Here is a 19,726-nt window from a genome sequence, read left to right as displayed (position 1 = left end):
GGTGAAGTCATGTGCTGATCATTATGCCTGGGAAACATATCTCTGACTGCTGAGACCAGCAGTCAGAGGGTTAACCTAGTCAGAGCTACCTGGCAATCAGAGCTGAGTTAAGGCAGCTGTCAGGTAGCTGTATAAGGTGTAACTGTGGTGCGGGCTGATGACGCAACCTCATTGTGGTCTCTCTGCACAGCCGAATGGCGTTACATTGTATCTCTCCGATTGATGAGAAACATAACATATTATATATATATATATATTAGTATTTTGTAAAGGATGCTGTGGTAAATCTAAGTGGTATATGAGATAAGACATTCGATAATCATCACCATCTGTGAGATAAATGTAAACCATGCAGGAGATTACTTATTAGAAGATCCCAAAATATATTCATCAGCTACAGTATATCAATACAGCAGTATTCACAATTAGTGTGTTTAAAGAACGAAACCACCATACTGTGGTGTCATCAGAATATATGAATCTCTAGTTGCTATATTATTATACCAACTGTGCCCTACTACATGGAATAGCTAATTGTGGTGAAAGTGTGCTATTTAACCACAACAACTCCATCATATAAGGCTAGGGCCATGGTACCGCAGACCCTGCGTCCGCACGCTGAGCGAACTGACTGACTTAAGGCAGTGTTTGCGTCCATGCGGGGGGCGCGCATTGCGCAAGAAATCAGTTCAAACTTATTTATTGGCACGACAGGCCGGTAACGTGAGCGGTTTACCCAATGAGGGCGAACCAGCTTTGTGACGTCACTGGCATGCCCCTAGACACGCCCACGGACGGCACGCATACCATGGCCAAAACACGCACCCACTTCAAGCAGGTGACGTCACGGCCGCATGGGCGAAGGCACTATGAACCTGGTCTAAGGGGTAATCATCTGCTACAAAAGGTCCCTTCATACAAACCTTTTATCTCCAGCTTAGCATTGGGAATCCTACAACACACTACTGTGTTCCATTATAGAATCATTAACTGTGTCAACAAGGGGATAAATCATTCAATACACCGTTCCCACCACTTTGGTTTATACTTGTGTAGCTATCTTGTGCGGTCTCTCTGCACAGCCGTGTGGTGCCACATTGTATCTTCTTTATAGAGAATATATATATATATATATATATATATATATATATATATATATAATCAAAAAATAAATAGATGATACCGTTCTGTGGCTAACGAAATGCTTTTATTTGTGCGAGCTTTCGAGATACACTGATCTCTTCTTCCGGCGATGTTACAATGAATGAAGCAAGGATAACTTAAAAACAGTGTCTCTTGGAATGTTATCTGTGCTTGTCCTTCCCCCGTGTGGATGTGTTTTATGGCTAGAGGTGTCAAAGGGTAACTGAAAGCAAGTGAAGAAAGAGTGTGTATGTGTATCAGTGTGAATAAAAATGAATGGAGAGCCCACAGTATAAACAGTGCTCTACACAAGGTGTATATATATAAACAAGAGAGCGCGCAGCCCATGGACTGACAGCTGGCAACGTCGGATACATCTTTGCTGTGGAGGAGACTCCTTGCTGATCCGTGGTGGTGATATTCTCAATGCTTGCATTTTTATTCTGTTTGTGAGTGAGCTTGTTTCCCTCTCCTCAATTTGTATTATTACATTTCTACGTTTTTACGCTATGGGCTGCGCGCTTTCTCTCTTGTTTTTAATAGATTTTTTTCTGGACGTGGTTCTCCATTTGATCTGGCATCATTCCTGAAGGATGGCTAGGTCAGTACTTTATTATAAGGGCACCCGCCAACCAGTCCTCTGATTTAAAACCTTTTTCCTCTGAGTTCTCTGTAATGTAATAAATAGAAGTTTCCCCTGGCAGTATATGGTTTAATAAACCCCCGTAGAGCTGCTAACATTTTTTTAATCATTGTAATTGTATTAATTGTGTGTTATTTGTTGCGAAGTAGTGTGTAAGATACATGCTTTGTTATTATCTCTGTATAGTTTAATTAAGATGTATGTATATTAGATCGTTCTTGATATATGTTAAGGAATTTAGTAGGAGGTTCCAGTTTGGGTAATTATCCAATAGGAGCCCTGCGGACATTGCTCAATGTGTTTAAATAGCACATACTGCTCCCATTACTCCATTACCCCTGAAGAAGTGACGTCAGCAGTCACGAAACGCGCGTAGGGTGGAGTTCTTTTAGACGTGATACTGCGTGCACACGTGTGAGGAGGAGAAGGGGCGTATCAGCAGTGATGTCATCGGAGGGGGACAATGCGCTCCGAGTCGCGGCCATGAAGCGGGGATCCACGCTAGGTCCCACCTCAACCTGCATCACCCCGGCATCCTCTCACGCAAGCGGACGGCACGTTGTATCCTGTGTGTAGGGACTAACGGCATGTGAGTGTACTGTTGTTTAGCCCTGTAGTATTTTTATTAAATCTTTTACGGTATCATACCATTGGTGCCTTATTTTTCTTTGCATTCCGGTGTATGGTGTTGCGAGCGTGTATCCGAAGAGAGGTTACATCGCCTGACAACACATATATGAACAGCTAGCCGGGAAGAAAGTCAAAGATACCTTTTGAGGCCCTTTTTTATCTATTTTTAAGTAAGTAGCTGGCAACGGTGGGGGAGACCACGATTGACCAGAAGATACTGCGCAATGGTTGTTCTGTTTTGTATGATTTCAGATCTGGTTTCGCCATCCTAAAGGACTTAAGTGTGATTGGATTTCGGATTTATTCATCATCCCCACTACCAAGATTTTGGGACTTCATTTTTTTGTCAGGTTTATATACCCGATAGTGCTCCAAGGACTATTTTGTTTTGTTCATTGTTTGTTTATTTTCTGTGTATTTATGCTAAAGTACGGATATAGGATAAAGTATCTATCGTCTAAATTTAGCATAGGTTGAACTTGATGGACGTATGTCTTTTTTCAACCTCATCTACTATGTAACTATGTAACTATGTATCTGTATTTCTTCTCATAAGCAAGAATCATTTAGTTCAATTATTATTTTAATCTTACAACCACGTCACGTGTGGCCCGTCTGTAGGTCCTAACGCTGCTGCACCTGCAGGAACCTCTCATAAGCTTTGGCCAAAGAATTGAACTAAATGACCTTTGCTTATGAGAAGACATACAGATAAGTATTTAACTATATAATATGTCACGTTAGATGTAGCACTACGGCTTTTTGTCTTTTGTTTTTGGCCTTTTTGAGACTGATTAGCAGAAATCCACTGATCAAGGAACCAGCCAATCCAAAGCGGATCTAAACCCGCAAAAATGTTTTGCCAATCTCTATGTAGAGGCCTCCAGCTGATCATGTAAGTTCTGATGGAGACTTCTGGAGTCACGAAAGGCTATGCACAAGATAACCTCGTACGATTGATACAGTATGTAGGTCCATTAAAAGGTATCACAGCCCACAAATTATCTTACACTTTCTAAGAATTTGAAAATGATTTAATGCTATTATGTTTCTTATTTTCTGTTGCTTCACTAGGTGTGAAGATTTGCTGAACGTGTTTCTTGCATTTGACTCAATAAACAGAATAGGAAAAGTTTAAACCTGGTAAGGGTGCATGTGACAGGGTGAAGTCATGTGCTGATCATTATGCCTGGGAAACATATCTCTGACTGCTGAGACCAGCAGTCAGAGGGTTAACCTAGTCAGAGCTACCTGGCAATCAGAGCTGAGTTAAGGCAGCTGTCAGGTAGCTGTATAAGGTGTAACTGTGGTGCGTGCTGATGACGCAACCTCATTGTGGTCTCTCTGCACAGCCGAATGGCGTTACATTGTATCTCTCCGATTGATGAGAAACATAACATTATATATATATATATATATATATATATATATATATATATATATATATATATATATATATATATTAGTATTTTGTAAAGGATGCTGTGGTAAATCTAAGTGGTATATGAGATAAGACATTCGATAATCATCACCATCTGTGAGATAAATGTAAACCATGCAGGAGATTACTTATTAGAAGATCCCAAAATATATTCATCAGCTACAGTATATCAATACAGCAGTATTCACAATTAGTGTGTTTAAAGAACGAAACCACCATACTGTGGTGTCATCAGAATATATGAATCTGTAGTTGCTATATTATTATACCAACTGTGCCCTACTACATGGAATAGCTAATTGTGGTGAAAGTGTGTTATTTAACCACAACAACTCCATCATATAAGGCTAGGACCATGGTACCGCAGACCCTGCGTCCGCACGCTGAGCGAACTGACTGACTTAAGGCAGTGTTCGCGTCCATGCGGGGGGCGCGCATTGCGCAAGAAATCAGTTCAAGCTTATTTATTGGCACAACAGGCCGGTAACGTGAGCGGTTTACCCAATGAGGGCGAACCAGCTTTGTGACGTCACTGGCACGCCCCTAGACACGCCCACGGACGGGACGCATACCATGGCCAAAACACGCACCCACTTCAAGCAGGTGACGTCACGGCCGCATGGGCGAAGGCACTATGGACCTGGTCTAAGGGGTAATCATCTGCTACAAAAGGTCCCTTCATACGAACCTTTTATCTCCAGCTTAGCATTGGGAATCCTACAACACACTACTGTGTTCCATTATAGAATCATTAACTGTGTCAACAAGGGGATAAATCATTCAATACACCGTTCCCACCACTTTGGTTTATACTTGTGTAGCTATCTTGTGCGGTCTCTCTGCACAGCCGTGTGGTGCCACATTGTATCTTCTTTATAGAGAATATATATATATATATAATATATATATACACACAAGAGAGCGCGCAGCCCATAGACTGACAGCTGGCAACGTCGGATACATCTTTGCTGTGGTGGAGACTCCTTGCTGATCCGTGGTGGTGATATTCTCAATGCTTGCATTTTTATTCTGTTTGTGAGTGAGCTTGTTTCCCTCTCCTGCGCGCTTTCTCTCTTGTTTTTAATAGATTTTTTTCTGGACGTGGTTCTCCATTTGAAAGCTGCTCCTAACCCATATAAGCGTAATCATCGGACTGGATCTTTCAAGGAGTGGATCAGTATACATTATATTTTTATTTAGATATGTTATTGATTTATTTAGATATTTCTTTCTGCTAATAGAGATATTTTTATTTTATGTTTATTATTGCAAATAACTTTGCTATATCTCACTATACCATATCTAGTGGCGCTACTATTGTCTGTCTCATATATATATATATATCTACATATATATATATATATATATATATATATATACCATACGATACCGGTTGCAACACGACATCAAGGGACAGCACGCAAGTGCTTGATGTCGTGTTGCAACCGGTATCGTATGGTCTGTTATTGCTTTATGGGATAAGCACCAAAACTTATTTACTTGCAAATGGTGCGCCGGCTGTGCATTGGATAATATATATAGATATATATATATATACAATTAGTAACGTACAATTATGCTGTGCCACATTAAGTGGAAAAAAACTTTTAAAATAGGCACTATTAGTTGCCAGAGAAGTTAAGGTAACGCACGAAATTACCTATTAATAGACCGCTATGAACAACTTACCAGTTGAATTGTATTATTCACAATTGGTGCGTTTCAACAACAAAACCTCCACACTGTAGCATCATTAGAATATATGAATCTGTAGTCATTTGCTGTGCGCTGCAATATCATTATATCTGCTGTGTTCCACCAAAATGGAAAAACAAATAGTGGTGACAGTATGCTTATTAACCCTTAAACGTATCTACCAAATAGGGGTTAATTTTCTGCTACATAAGGTTCTTTTATTTGCACCTGTCGTCCCCAGCCCAATACTGGGATTTGCATAATACAGCATTGTGTTTCATTAGACAAAATCATTAACTGTGTCAATAATGTTTTTACCATTTGCTATACAGATTCTATTACTCTAAAACCCCAATCAATTGGGAGTTGGTGTGCACCACCATTAGCTATTAAAGCCAATCAGAATTTTAATATAGGCTTGGGGTTTACTATAAATTACTGGATACCTTATCATGTATGCACCTTATACTCTGAGTTGAGTTCATCATATTAGCATTAATCTGCTTATTTGATATAGGAGCTGGAATTACTAGCCCCTTATGTATATATGGCAAAGCCTATAACATACTAGGCATTATATGTACTCTGAGTTAATAAGGGTGCACCAACACTACATTCATTAGGTGCCCATTATATGTTTATAGATACTATATGCACTAAACAGTGCAGAGAATCATTTATTCTCTTTACCACTATATACAGCTTTTAAACAGACCAAAATAGATCTGGTTATGTTTAGATATAGACATCACACCCTAGACATTAGGGAGAAATAGTATTAGATTATATCTTGGATGTGATAAACTCCAATTACTTATTATTATTATTATTATTTTTACTAGTGTCGTTCTATGTTTTGTTAGTTTTATGTGTCACTTTATTTTATCATTATACCCTATAAAGGTTACATTTTAATTCATTCACATATACATTGGAAAGAGTGCTAGAAAACGGGGGCCTTTTTTCTGTTCTTGTCCTTTCAAGACCAGTGGTCTTTTTTATTCATTAGCCCCAGGCACCTTTCAACCACTCATCAGACTGTAGCAAGAGCCATTTCCCTTTCCCCTAATTTTTATTAGCTGTATAAGGTGCCAGACCTGAGCAGGAAGTAGAGAGATTTTTCCCAAACCAGGAAGTACGCCGGAGGCTCTGCTCCCCCCAAACAGAGGATTGCCACAAGCAGTGACAAGCATGCTGGACACAGCCCTGTGTAATAGGGACCAGCCTTCCAACCCTGCAGAGGAAACAAAAGCTGCTGTTGCAGTTTCCAGTATGGACTCTCTAAGGACAAAACTCCCCAAACACAGTTAAGAACTTAATATTTTTCCACTGCATAATCTTGTCTAACCTAGAAGTAGGCTAGCTACCCAGGGGATAGCTAGGGACCTACTGTATACTTAGTCTACTAAGGGTGTAGAGTTTTATTTAATGTTTTTTTTTCCTCAAAGGGACAGTGTGCCTAACGTTTATTTTGATTGTGGAAAATAAACCACAGAAGGTAAAAGCCTTACCCACTGTTTGGGACTCTTACTGACCCTACCGCAAGGCCGTCCTGCCACAGTGCATATTTTGGACGCTAGAGACTTATCTCCCTCAGCGTCAGAGGATGGGTTAGATGAGGGAACCGGCCTTCCCATGTGCATTGTTAGATCATCTCCTTCTGTCAACCAGGAAATGGCGAAACTTATATCTCTCTCTATCAGACATTTAAGCTGAGGCAGGTGAATGCTTTACTTCTGTACAGACACTTTTCCAAATGACTGGAAATAGAATTAATGAATTCTGCAGCAATGTACAAACTATTTGTAACACTGTAGACTTGAAAGCTGCAGACCAATCAAAATCCTACATGTGTTTTTTTTTTTAAATAAATCAGTTCTGTACTATAAGAAAATACTTGTAGCATTTAAAGAAAAACAACAACTCTGAAATGACATTTTTCATGTTTTATAATGTAACAAGCATTTTTAGTTTCTATAGCAATTATTTACAAAGGCACATCCCCTTCTGAAACAGGCTCTGGCACACCCCTTTTTGAGGCCTGCCCTCTCTCTAGCAGTGCACCAATTGTATCTAGTGACTGCCTGGTCACATAATCTTCCACAAAGAACTTTGCACCTTTGGTCCTCTTCTGCTGCACTGACAGACATTTAGTAAACCCCTGAGCCGAATCTGTACCGGTCGATCACAGGAGAACGGATCGATCAGCAAGTTAGCTAATTACTTATCATTGTGTGCATTGTATTGATGGAAAGATTAAAGGGGGGAAAATTAAATAACAAAAATCGCAGCTTGGACTGCTGCTTTAATAAGTCTCTAATGGAGCCAAAATAAAAGATATCCCATAGTGTCTTAGTGCTTATTTTAATTCAATCACCTCATCAAGTTAGCAACTCCACTCATATTATAAAAATGTTATATGCATCGAAATATAATGATCTGTGTATCAATTGTACAGGGACGAGAGTGCAATATGAAAACAACAATTGTGCCGTGTGACCAGCACACTGGTATAAAACAACAAACCCCTCCCTTTAAAAGTAGTTTCCCATTTCTGCTATTCGGTTATTAAGTGCGACTTGTCACATAAATGATTGCACTGGTTAGAGGAGAAACGACGCCTTTGAAACAAGTTATGCCTCTGACTGCAGACCAGGATCCCAGCTAGGTACATAGGGACGCAGTGGATGAGTGATGCAGGTATGCCCCCTTGTGGTCAGTACAAGAACAGCATTGTATTCACAATTACAAACATGAACAAATATTAATAATGGAGGGGACTATGATTACTTTATGCCTTTTCCATTTTTTGTTCCACTGCAAAATTCAACTTACAACACCCACTTTTTTGCCACTGCCTTTTGATGACGCACAATTTCTTATCAAACTTTCGCTACACTGATTATTTCTCTATAAAATGAAAAAAAAAACATAAAATTAAGAAAATGTAAAATTATGCAGATAGTGACTAACATAACAAAGATTCCATTCATCAGGTTGTTCATAGCCACTAATGTCTCCATCTAGGTAAAGGGTGGTCAACTGCAGCCCTCAAGGGGCCACCAACAGATCAGGATTTCAGGATATCCCTGCTTCAGCACAGGTGACTCAATCAGTGGCTGGTTGAGCAGGCTTTGCTGAAGCAGAAATATAGCACCTTTGCGGAAGCAGAGATATAGCATCTTTGCTGAAGCAGGGCTATCCTTAAAACCTGACCTGTTGGTGGCCCTTGAGGACTGGAGTTGGCCACCCCTGCTCCAACTTGTAAAACACGTAATCTCCACATTTTTAAAGAACTGGCAATTTTAAGCACTATTGAGATGACTGGATTTTGTTTTTTTTTTACATTTATACCTTGGATTGCGTTATTTACAGTGAATACATGATCCAACTTGTACATAAGACTCACAAGACACCTTGTAAATTCATGCCCAGCTTCTATGAATAATTCTATTTTTAGGGCAATAAAAAAAATCTTCTCACGTTGCATTCACATATTTTTCTTTCCCTGCTTGCTGACACTGTACTTGGTAAGCCTAACTATTGTGAGTTCCTTAATGTAATCCGCTCCTGGAAGATCTGATCTCGTGTCCCCAGCTCCCTCGCAAGATTGAGTCACCACCCTTTAATGTCACAGAACTGTCTCCCTAAAACCCAGGCATATCTACACACAGATTAGGAAAATAGTCTCACTCTCTCCCTACCACCGGCTTTTAGCATGCTGCCTCGACAGGCACCTCCAAGGACACCTTGCAGCGGGACCCCTTTGGCAACACCTTCCAGGAGGCCCCCTTTGGCAACACCTTCCAGCGGGCCTCCTTTGGCAACACCTTCCAGGAGGCCCCCTTTGGCAACACCTTCCAGCGGGCCTCCTTTGGCAACACCTTCCAGGAGGCCTCCTTTGCCGGGTTTGCTGACGGGGCCTGGGCTCCGTTAATCACCGGTGCCTGGGGCAGGAGTCCCAGCTGTCTGGCCTCAAGCCTGTTGTACATCGTGGTTTCCCACATCTTTACCGCAAAAGCTAGTTTTTGTAGCTTGGTTTACCAAGTTTATTTGTTGAATGCCAAGTCGTAACCTTGACTTTTGACCTTGACAAGGGCCACCAACAGGTCAGGTTTTCAGGATATCCCTGTTTCAGCACAGGTGGCTCAGTCTTTGACTGAAAACGGATTTTGAAGGGAAAATCCGGGAAATTCCGGAAAACTGATTTTGAAGGAGAAATCCGGGAAATTCCAGAGAACGGATTTTGAAGGAGAAACCCGAGAAATTCCGGAGAACGGATTTTGAAGGAGAAACCCGGGAAATTCCGGAGAACGGATTTTGAAGGAGAAACCCGGGAAATTCCGGAGAACGGATTTTGAAGGAGAAATCCGGGAAATTCCAGAGAACGGATTTTGAAGGAGAAACCCGAGAAATTCCGGAGAACGGATTTTGAAGGAGAAACCCGAGAAATTCCGGAGAACGGATTTTGAAGGAGAAACCCGGGAAATTCCGGAGAACGGATTTTGAAGGGAAAGCCCGAGAAATTCCGGAGAACGGATTTTGACAGTTTCACCCATCTATAGTAATGTCCCACTAAATTGTTTTAATTGTGAGCTCTTTAGGCCAGGAACCCTCTCTCACATTGTTTCCATTTATTTCAGGCAGCATTATTATTATTATAATAATACTATACATCTCTACCAAAACGTATCAGTATTACAAAACTCTGTTTAATGCTCAATCTTTGATAACTGTAATTAAAATAAAGTGTTAAACGGGAGCCAACGATCCCTTCTCTGTTTGTATCTGCTGCATTTTCACCCTTCTTTGTAACTTGTGCAACTCAATATTTACTGTCAGTCATAAGAGCCTCATAATATGAGAATCGGTCTGTTATAATTACTCCCTTTTAGGACTTGCCAGTCTCTTGGCATGAATGATAATGGAAGCGTCACACCCAAAGGAATCCTGCCTAGTACATTCTATGTGTACAGCAGCCCAGACAGGAGTGCACTAGAAACATGAGGTCATTTTTCAGCTATGACTGTTTAAGCGTTGGAAGGTATTTAAAACATAAGACCTCTGTGATTGAGCTTCTGAGAAGCACTGCCTCATCAGTGAGGGATGTATTACTTGGTGTCAGTAGTAATGCTCAATTACTAGCTGCAGTTATATAGCTTGCACATCTATGGAATGTTCTCTGGCGCTCAGGAAATTTACAGTATTCTTTGCTAAATATATTTAAAGGTGTACTTGGACTTTAAAGCAGCAATCTGCCATTTTGACACCCCACCCCCACTTTTTTTTTTTTTAGTGTCATGATAATATCATGACATATTCAGTATTTTTTTATCAATCTGTGACTTCAGGAGTTAATGGGGGTTACCGTTTGTCTTAAAGTATAATATATTGGGTTTATGACAGGCTAAGACCCTTCCTGGGTCTGTGTAGATCTTCAAAGGGGGCTTAATTGGGGAGGGTTATCACTGATGACCAGCGGCGGATTTGAAGATCCGCTGCCCCATGGCACTTACATGTGGCGGCCGCCTCCTTGCTGCCGCCCTCCTTCTCCTTCCGAATACGTCACCAACGTGATGTCATTTGACGGCGCAACGTCACATTGCCATGGCAGCGAGATGCCGTGTGTCGTCCCGTTGGTGACGATTCGGAAGGAGAAGGAGGGCGGCAGCAAGGAGCCGGCCACCACATATAAGTGCCTTCCCATCAGGCCCGAAAGCACAGCATCTGTATAAATAGGAGCAGGCATTTTTCCGCCCTAGGCCCGGGCATAATGGGAAATCTGCGAGTGCTGATAGCTCACTATAAGTGACATATATATGACGTTTAGAATGCTATACAATAGCCAAATAATAGGCTGTCTAGCCTTAAAGAAAACTAAAAATGATTGAATGATCACTTGTACATCCCAGAGAGAAGTGAGGAACAGGTAAACGCTTAGTTGGAGGACTTTATTAATAATGAGAATATCTGGTGAATTCATCAGTTCTGCATAATAACAGGTACATATGCGGCATTGTGGCAATAAGACAACTCACATCATACCACACACTACATAGGTAAGAGAGGCCAAGGACCAATAACTGTATCTCCTGCAAAAATAGACATTAGGCTGTCACATTTTATACGCAGGCATGCGTGTGGAGAGCACGGACGCAGCCGTGAAGATGGCGGCTGTCTAAGGCTAAGGCCCCGGTCACGCCGCTGTAATGCGCGCCCGCGATATTGGCGGCGCGTTCAGCCGATTCCCCGGTCTGCAGCTCACTACAGGAGGAGAGACCGGGGGGGGGGGGCGTTGCGGGGGAGTGACGGGGGCGCGGCCATGACGTCACCCGGCAGGTTCGCCCTCATTGGCTGAACCGCCGGGGGCGTGCCTAATCGCTCGACACGAGTCCTGCTCTCAATTCTATTGAGAGCAGGAGCAGCTCTCGCGCGAGCGCTGCGGCCCCCCCTCGCAGCGGGCCCGGCGCCATTGAGGGGAGGGCTCTTGTGCGTGCAGCGTCCACCACAGCGGATGCTGTAGTAGGCAGCGGGGGCAAGGCCTAAGTATTGGGGGAAATTAAGTTATGAGTGTTTATATATTGAGTCTTTTTAGAGCAGAGGTTTTTCTAAGTCGTAAAACCGTCAACCTAGCAGCTGATTTACGACAGGGGTGGGCTTATGTGGTTTTCAATGGGAGAAAAATGGTATATAGGTCTTTTCCTGGAGTTAGGAAATCGGAATTCAACAGAGGTGTGTTTGGGATCAATCGTGGGTATCTTCATTTTTCTACTCCAGTGACCTCTCTGGGTGAAATCCTGTGGCATATGGTAACGTAATGTGTAGGAATTTCTCTTTTCTGTTTTATCCTGTAATTTTAAGAAACTGTTCTGCATTTATTGTAACTGTCTGTTCTTGTAATACTTTCTCTGTAATCTAAGCACTGTATTTTTATATAAATTACAACATTTAATGAGTGATGCTTTGGGGCTCTGAATTAACTTTTGCATGCTCTGGAGAGGATTTACATTTTCGGACACATTTTGCTACAACAGATTTTTGTGTGTTAAGTGCATAGTTTTTTCTATAACAGGGGCCTGAGACCCTGACAGATATATATTAATTACATATTTTGCATCCTTCTCGTGTGGTGGCAGCAGGTAGATATGATTGCAATTGAGTAAAGGGGTTAATATTAACTAATTGAAAGTACCTTGCGCAGCAGAAAGGTGAGTTGGTTAGTTTAGCCGTGTGTATTAACCCTGGTTGCATATCTAAGTCACATGCTCACTTGTGTGCTGTTCGTGACCGGTGGTATATTAGGACGGATTGAGGGGAGATATTGTTCATTTGAGGTACCGTTGCGAAGGTGAAAAGTGGGCCAGCTAGAGAGCTGTGTATTAACCCTTGTCCCGTATGCAGGTCACGTGCTCACAGGTGTCCGTCAGTGACATTCGGCTCCAGAGACCCCCTGCTTCACAAGATGGTTACCAGTAAAGGGACCGGGACTACTTTCTGGTTTTTAAATGAACATCCAAGGAAGCAGAGGATGTTGTGTTTTCCTATTGGTTCACGGGACTGAGATTTTTCATCATCCTGCTCAATGGATTAATTACAACCCTAAAACATAAATCATAGAATCTATTTATATTCTGGCCCAATTAAGGAAACGCACTACATTTATTGTAAAGAAAATTGAAAGAAATTGGTGGTTTTATTTTTCTTCTTGTAGATTTTTTTTCTTTTCTCGTCCATTAACCAGTTTTGTCCCCAGGAGACCGATAAATAACTTTCTATGCTTTTGGACTATGATAGGTATCTGGTGTTCAAGATAGAAGTGATAGTGTGGCAGTTTTCACACCAAATTCACTTGAGTTCATTTGAACAGACTTCTCTGAATGTGGAATTTCTCAAAGCTCTGTGAAGGAGCGACTGAGAACACTGAGGCCTATTCTAGTAGCTCTGAAGTTATCATTGCCAAACCGCACGGTTTGGCATGTTCAGAAGTAGCAGAATGAAATGTGAGGGGAAAAAAACTATTCTCTATTGCAAAGCGACCAACTGCACGGTTTAGCAGCCAAATCACCAGGATTGTACGAGCTTTTGAAGAGGAATGAGGTGCTAACTCCATCCCCAGTGTGACTTATGGGGTATGCTTTCTCAGCCAAACCCAGATTTCAGGCTCTGGATGTAACTCGCAATACTAATCTCGCCACCCTTGAAGAGGCGTGAAAAAAATGTGAGTTTATAGAAGCGGTTTGCATAACGAAGCTACTAAAATAGCAGTTTTATTTAAAAAAAAAAAAAAAAAAAAAAAAAAAACAAGTTGGGAGACTTTTTTGACAAACCAATCGGATTGGCAGAGCCAGAGTGAAACCGCTTCTAAAAAATAGTTTCAGATCCGGATTGGACATACGAGAGGGGTTTACAGAATAGCAATGCATGCCAATCCACATAGGGCACTTTAGAAGAGGTTTGTCACACTTCGGAGCTACTAGAATAGGCTCCACTGACTGAAAACAATGACGTGGAGCTGGGAACCGGGGAGCCTGGTTAAATCCTGGTGTCTGCTCCTTGGGCAAGTCACTTTATCTCCCTGTGCCTCAGGCACCAGCAATTAGATTGTAAGCTCTACGGGCAGGAACTCATTCGTCCTGCAAACATTCTATGTCCAGTGCTCTGTATACTGTCAGTGCTATACAAATAAAAAACAGTATTATATTATGTACTCTGTTTGCGGTTGTAAGAGTGTACAGCAGGATGGACCAACCCCTGTCCTCAAGGGCCACCAACATGTCAGGTTTTAAGGATATCTCTGCTTCAGCACAGGTGGCTCAGTCAGTTGAACCACCTGCGTCGAAGCTGCGACTGCTTGAGCCACCTGTGCTGAAGCAGAGAAATCCTGAAAACCTGACCTGTTGGTGGCCCTGGGGGACTGAAGTTGGCCACTCCTGGTTTACAGGTAGGTAAATATGGAGAAGGTATGTCAGTTTTAGCATCTCTGCTGTTTGTGCACCAGTAAACCTCCAGCTCCAAACTGGGAAACGTGGAGAGGGGCACGGGAAATAAACACAAGATTGAGTCATTATGCATTTTGATAGACAATCAAGTAATGAAAGAGTTAATGCATTTTAACCCTGCCAGTGCTGGTGGTGTCTGGGAGACATTGCATTGCAGTGGAAGCACTTTCAACATGGAAGAGGTTGATAGAAATGTGGGGAAGGATTGTGATGGAGTGACTGTCCCGGCTCTCAGCCACCCACTCCCCCTAGCAGACTCCAGCAGGGCACTAAACATAGAAGTGGCTATTCACCGTTATCCCGTTACATGCACGTCTCAGGTTACAGGACAGCGGACAACGCGTTCACAGCGGCCCCGCGTGTATGGGGAAAGTGGCTGAGTCTGGAGAGCAAAGTCCTCTAAACAGAAGGAAGGGCTTTAGAAGATCCAGAAGCAGGCTCGTGGTCTGTCACAGGGGTGCTCAACTCCATTCCTCATGCCCCCCCCCAACAGGACAGGTTTTCAGGATATCCCATTTTGAGCACGGGTGGCTCAATCAGTCCCTGCTTCAGCACAGGGGGCTCAATCAGAGGTGAGCCTCTGAGCTACCTGTGCTGAAGCTATGATATCCTGAAAACCTGACCTGTTGGGGGGAGGGGCTCGAGGGCTGGTGTCGAGCACCCCTGATTTATCATAGTCCCATTCGTTCTAAGGCCTGTGACCAACATGATGTGACGTTGCTTCCTTGTGTCAGGGAAGCTCTCAGCTCCCTGCATTTGGATAGCAGCGAGTTTCCCTGACACAGAGAAGCAGCTTCACACAGCATACTGAAGACGGTCTGCAGCCCTTCTGAGGGATTTCCAGAGCATGTTGACTGCAGTGGGGGTCGAACACTGGTGGATTTCCCATTAGGCCCAACAGGCCCGGGACTAGGGCAGCAACATTTGGGGGCGTCATACAGAGACCCCGCTCTCTTCCCCATTGATTGCCGGAGGAAGTGTGGGGCCTCTGTAAAGGTCTCTTACCTTATCCTTCGCGCCGCCCTCCTCCTTCTGCAGCATTGCGGCGACATCACAGGGCGTCGTGTTGTCATGGAAATGCAGGAGAGCCGCGCTGTGGGAGGAGGCGGTCAGGGGTGCCTAATGGTGGCAACATTTTCAATTGGATATGATATGGATATCTCCATTTTTATTGAACCTAAGGCTAAGGCCCTGGTAACTCCGCTGCAACGCGCGCCCGCGAGATTGGCGGCGCGTGAAGCCGATTCGCCAGTCTGCAGCTCACTGCAGGAAGAGACCGGGGAGGGCGTGGCGGGGGAGTGACGGGGGCGCGGCCATGACGTCACCCGGCAGGTTCGCCCTCATTGGCTGAACCGCCGGGGGGCGTGCCTTATCGCTCGTTGCGAGTCCTGCTCTCAATTCTATTGAGAGCAGGAACTCTCGCCCCAGCGCTGCGGCCCCCCCTCGCAGCGGGCCCGGCGCCATTGCGGGGAGGGCTCTCGTCCGTGCAGCGTCCGCCACAGCGGGCGCTGCAGTAGGCAGCGGGGGCAAGGCCTAAAGCTGCGGCTAGGCAGGGAGCGGGCGTGATGGCGCTCATGCGGGGTGACGTCACGCTTCCTGCTTGGCTGGGAGATTTGTGGCCGGCTAGGTGCGCACGTGGGGGGGCGATTCAGGGGCGTGGCCATGACGCTCATGTGACGCGCGAGAGACAAATTAAATTTTGCTTACTTCGGCAAGCAGCTAAGCGCCGAGCGGGCACATGCCTTAAGGAACCCCAACATAGTTTCATTTGTTCTAGTCTCCTCTGCACTTTAACCCAGGGGTGCTCAACTCCAGTCCTCAAAGACTGAGCCTCTGATTGAGCCACCTGTGCTGAAGCAGGGATATCCTGAAAACCTGACCTATGGGGATGGAGGGGGGCCTGAGTACTGGAGTTGAGCACCCCGGCTTTCTTACTCTGTGACATCATTGCACAAAATGAGCTTTGTGCTGTTTTCTTTTAGACAACAGATGTGTTGTATATCTTGAATATTTGTCACCAAGATGCGGCTTTAATTAAAGGAAAGCGCACACTTGGCAACTTCTTTCCCCCAGCTTTATAACATCACTATCACTAATGCTACGCTCATCATGTTTACTTAATAAACTTCCACGTCCCGGGAACGGGAGAGTTATGAGCGTGATGAGGAGCCCAGCGCAGGATAATTCACAACGTGGTCAAGTGGCAAATAAAAGCCAAAGCAGCCACGGAACTAACAGCTCAAATAAACAGAATGACTTCTATATTAATAGCTCACTGCCTTCTCTGCTCATCTGCTATCCGTGGAAAGAAACCTCTGCATGCATAACCTTGTCAGGAACACAGCACGCACACAAAGTGATATCAGAGCTTCTCCGATTACACAATAAGTCACTTGTATATTCAGAATCCAGCTAAGGCAGCGGTTCCCAACCTTTTATACATTATTTACCCTCTGCTAGAAATTACTTGTTCTGCAAACCCCCAATTAATCAATCAATCTTACTGCCTACTCAGCAGACTCTTGCTGACAAAATTCTATGACCGAACCTAGGCAGTATAGTGTCCCGAGCGTGTGAGGAACACATGCATAATAAGGCCCCAAACTATCCCTCTGTGTGCAGACAGCATGGGGGGTATAGCTGACACTCACTACCCCTCTGTGTGCAGACAGCATGGGGGGTATAGCTGACACTCACTACCCCTCTGTGTGCAGACAGCATGGGGGGTATAGCTGTCACTCACTGCGGGAGCTTGCAAAGTCACGCCATGTCATGCCTTGCTGCTGTGGATGCAAGCATTGTGAGCAGCTTTAATTGACAGCTATGCAACCCACGCTAAGGTGGGGCCCCATTGAGTGCGCTGTTCCCACACAGGCTTAAGAACTCACTATACTGCTTGGGATCCACCATTATGTTTATTTATTTATTTTGGCCAAACCTCTTGGAGACATCTCACAAACTCCTTTCCCAGACTGCCTGTTGAAAATCACTGAGCTAATGGGAAAGAATCGTCATTCTGATCCGGTAACCTTTTTACAGGGAATTTCTAAACATTATTTTTAATTTTTTCAGCGCACCGGGTTTTTTTTTTTTTTTGTCCATTTCATCAAATTGCCCTGGTTTTCTATAATGAAAATCATATGCCCGCAGCATAAACTGAAGATATGGTGACGCAAAGCAAGGAATTAAAATTCGCAGAATGCAAACCAGATCATAGCTACATAGGAGATGGATTTTGCGCCCGGTTTCGTGATTGGCCTACTATATAAAATCAGTAAATTCTACGTTCTTTTGACCAAACACAAAGAGTTAAACCAAAGAAGTGACATTTTTTATTAGCGGTCATCCTAAACATAGATTGAAATCCTTTCAGATTTCAGGTACTGCTTCCCACTGTTTAATTACAAAGCCTTTCCTAAGTAACTAGTGAGATCGGAGCCAATACGTCTATGATAAAGTTTGCATGCGATTCATACATTCTAAGCTTCTATAATGTTGCACCCCAGTCATATGAAAGATATCAAAGATATCATTCGATGCCACACATCCTGTACGATGAACCACTTGGATTATCTGAAGGGTTAGGCTTGTTCTATAGTTGACGCGCGCGCGCTCCTGTGCAAACGCTCGTGCACGTGACGCACACTTTTTGTGTGTATGGTCTGTGCTGCTGTGAGCGACAGGTTTGGAGTGGTCTGTGTGTTTGTATAGATTGTGAGGTATTCATTTATAATATATTTTTAAAAATTAAAAAAAAAAAAAAGACACGTTGTGTAAAGAGAGTTTAGAGTTTACTCTACATCTTTAAAATGTTCCAGTTCTCTCAGCTCCTGCTATGTGAACCTGCTCTTGCAAGGCACAGCGGAAAGAGGACGAGGGACGGGAGGAAGAGAGGATAGGAACGGAAGGGGGAAGAAGAGGAAAGGGATAGATATGTGTGAGGGAGGAATTATTTATTAACATTGAGCGCACACACACACACACACACGCACACACACACGCACACACACACACACACACTGCAGACTGAGCGGTAGCGGAGCAAAAACATAGTTTTCACAGTCTTTCCCCGTCGGCCGGCTCCACGCTCACTGCTGTGCGTGCGCAACAAGCGTGCCCACTATATTACGGGCCTTATTTTGGTCAAAAAGTTTAAAATCACCCACATGCTTGCTTGTTTATATTAATTTTATTTTAAAATAAACTGTTAAAGTCTTATTCACACATATAAATACATATATATTTAAACACACTTTACAGGATTACCTAAAGTGCCCAAATGTGAAAAGTAAAATAACGTATAACGTGAACCACTGGGGGAAATAAGGCTACTTTAATACAACAGAGCAGGGAATTCTGCGTAAGATGAGGCCTCGGGTATTTAGATAGTATGTCTCTTACCCCTATATTACAATTGCAGCCCCAATGTGAATGCATATGTCATTTTTGTCTATACTGATCAAAATCCGCTGTAAAATGCTCCATCACCATTTTAAATATGATGAATAATAATATTGTGGGGTCAAATAGGCCCAGTAATGTGAATTTCCATCTCTCCCTGCTCAGTGCAACATTTTGAGATGACTGCAACGTTCTTCCTCCTGGTAAAAGCTGAACTAGTCGTTAGTATATGCAGTGATACAGTAATTGTCATTTTGCTGCTAGTTTTGGGGCCTAAAATGTAAAAGCTGTTAAACATATCTTAAATTATGTTTCAAATATTAACTATAAAGAGGTTACTTTGGGTAGTGTGAGTCTCATAGGCAGGAGTGGCCAACTCCACTCCACAAGGGCCACCAAGAAGTCAAGGTTTTCAGGATATCCCTGCTTCAGCACAGGTGGTGCAGTCTTCGACTGAGCCACCGATTGAGCCCCCTGTGCTGAAGCAGGGATATCCTGAAAACCTGACCTGTTGGTGACCCTTGAGGACTTGAGTTGGCCACCCTTCACAGGGATACCATGTATTATAGGCTAAAGCTGGTAAATTCCGGGTATTATTGAAACCCCTGCTCTGATTGGATAATGCCCAGAATTTTAACCAATCAGTAATGGCCTGGAATTTTTGCCACTCTGACAAGAATTTCAGCCAAACAGTATTCAGTTCTCATTCACAAAGAGTGAAATCAGCTCTCAGACAGGGGAGGTGATTGGACAGGAGGCATCAGCAAGGCACTG

The sequence above is a fragment of the Ascaphus truei genome, chromosome 8, assembly GCF_040206685.1.
Source record: "Ascaphus truei isolate aAscTru1 chromosome 8, aAscTru1.hap1, whole genome shotgun sequence".
Taxonomy (NCBI): Eukaryota; Metazoa; Chordata; class Amphibia; order Anura; family Ascaphidae; genus Ascaphus; species Ascaphus truei.
This window is presented reverse-complemented; position numbering follows the sequence as displayed.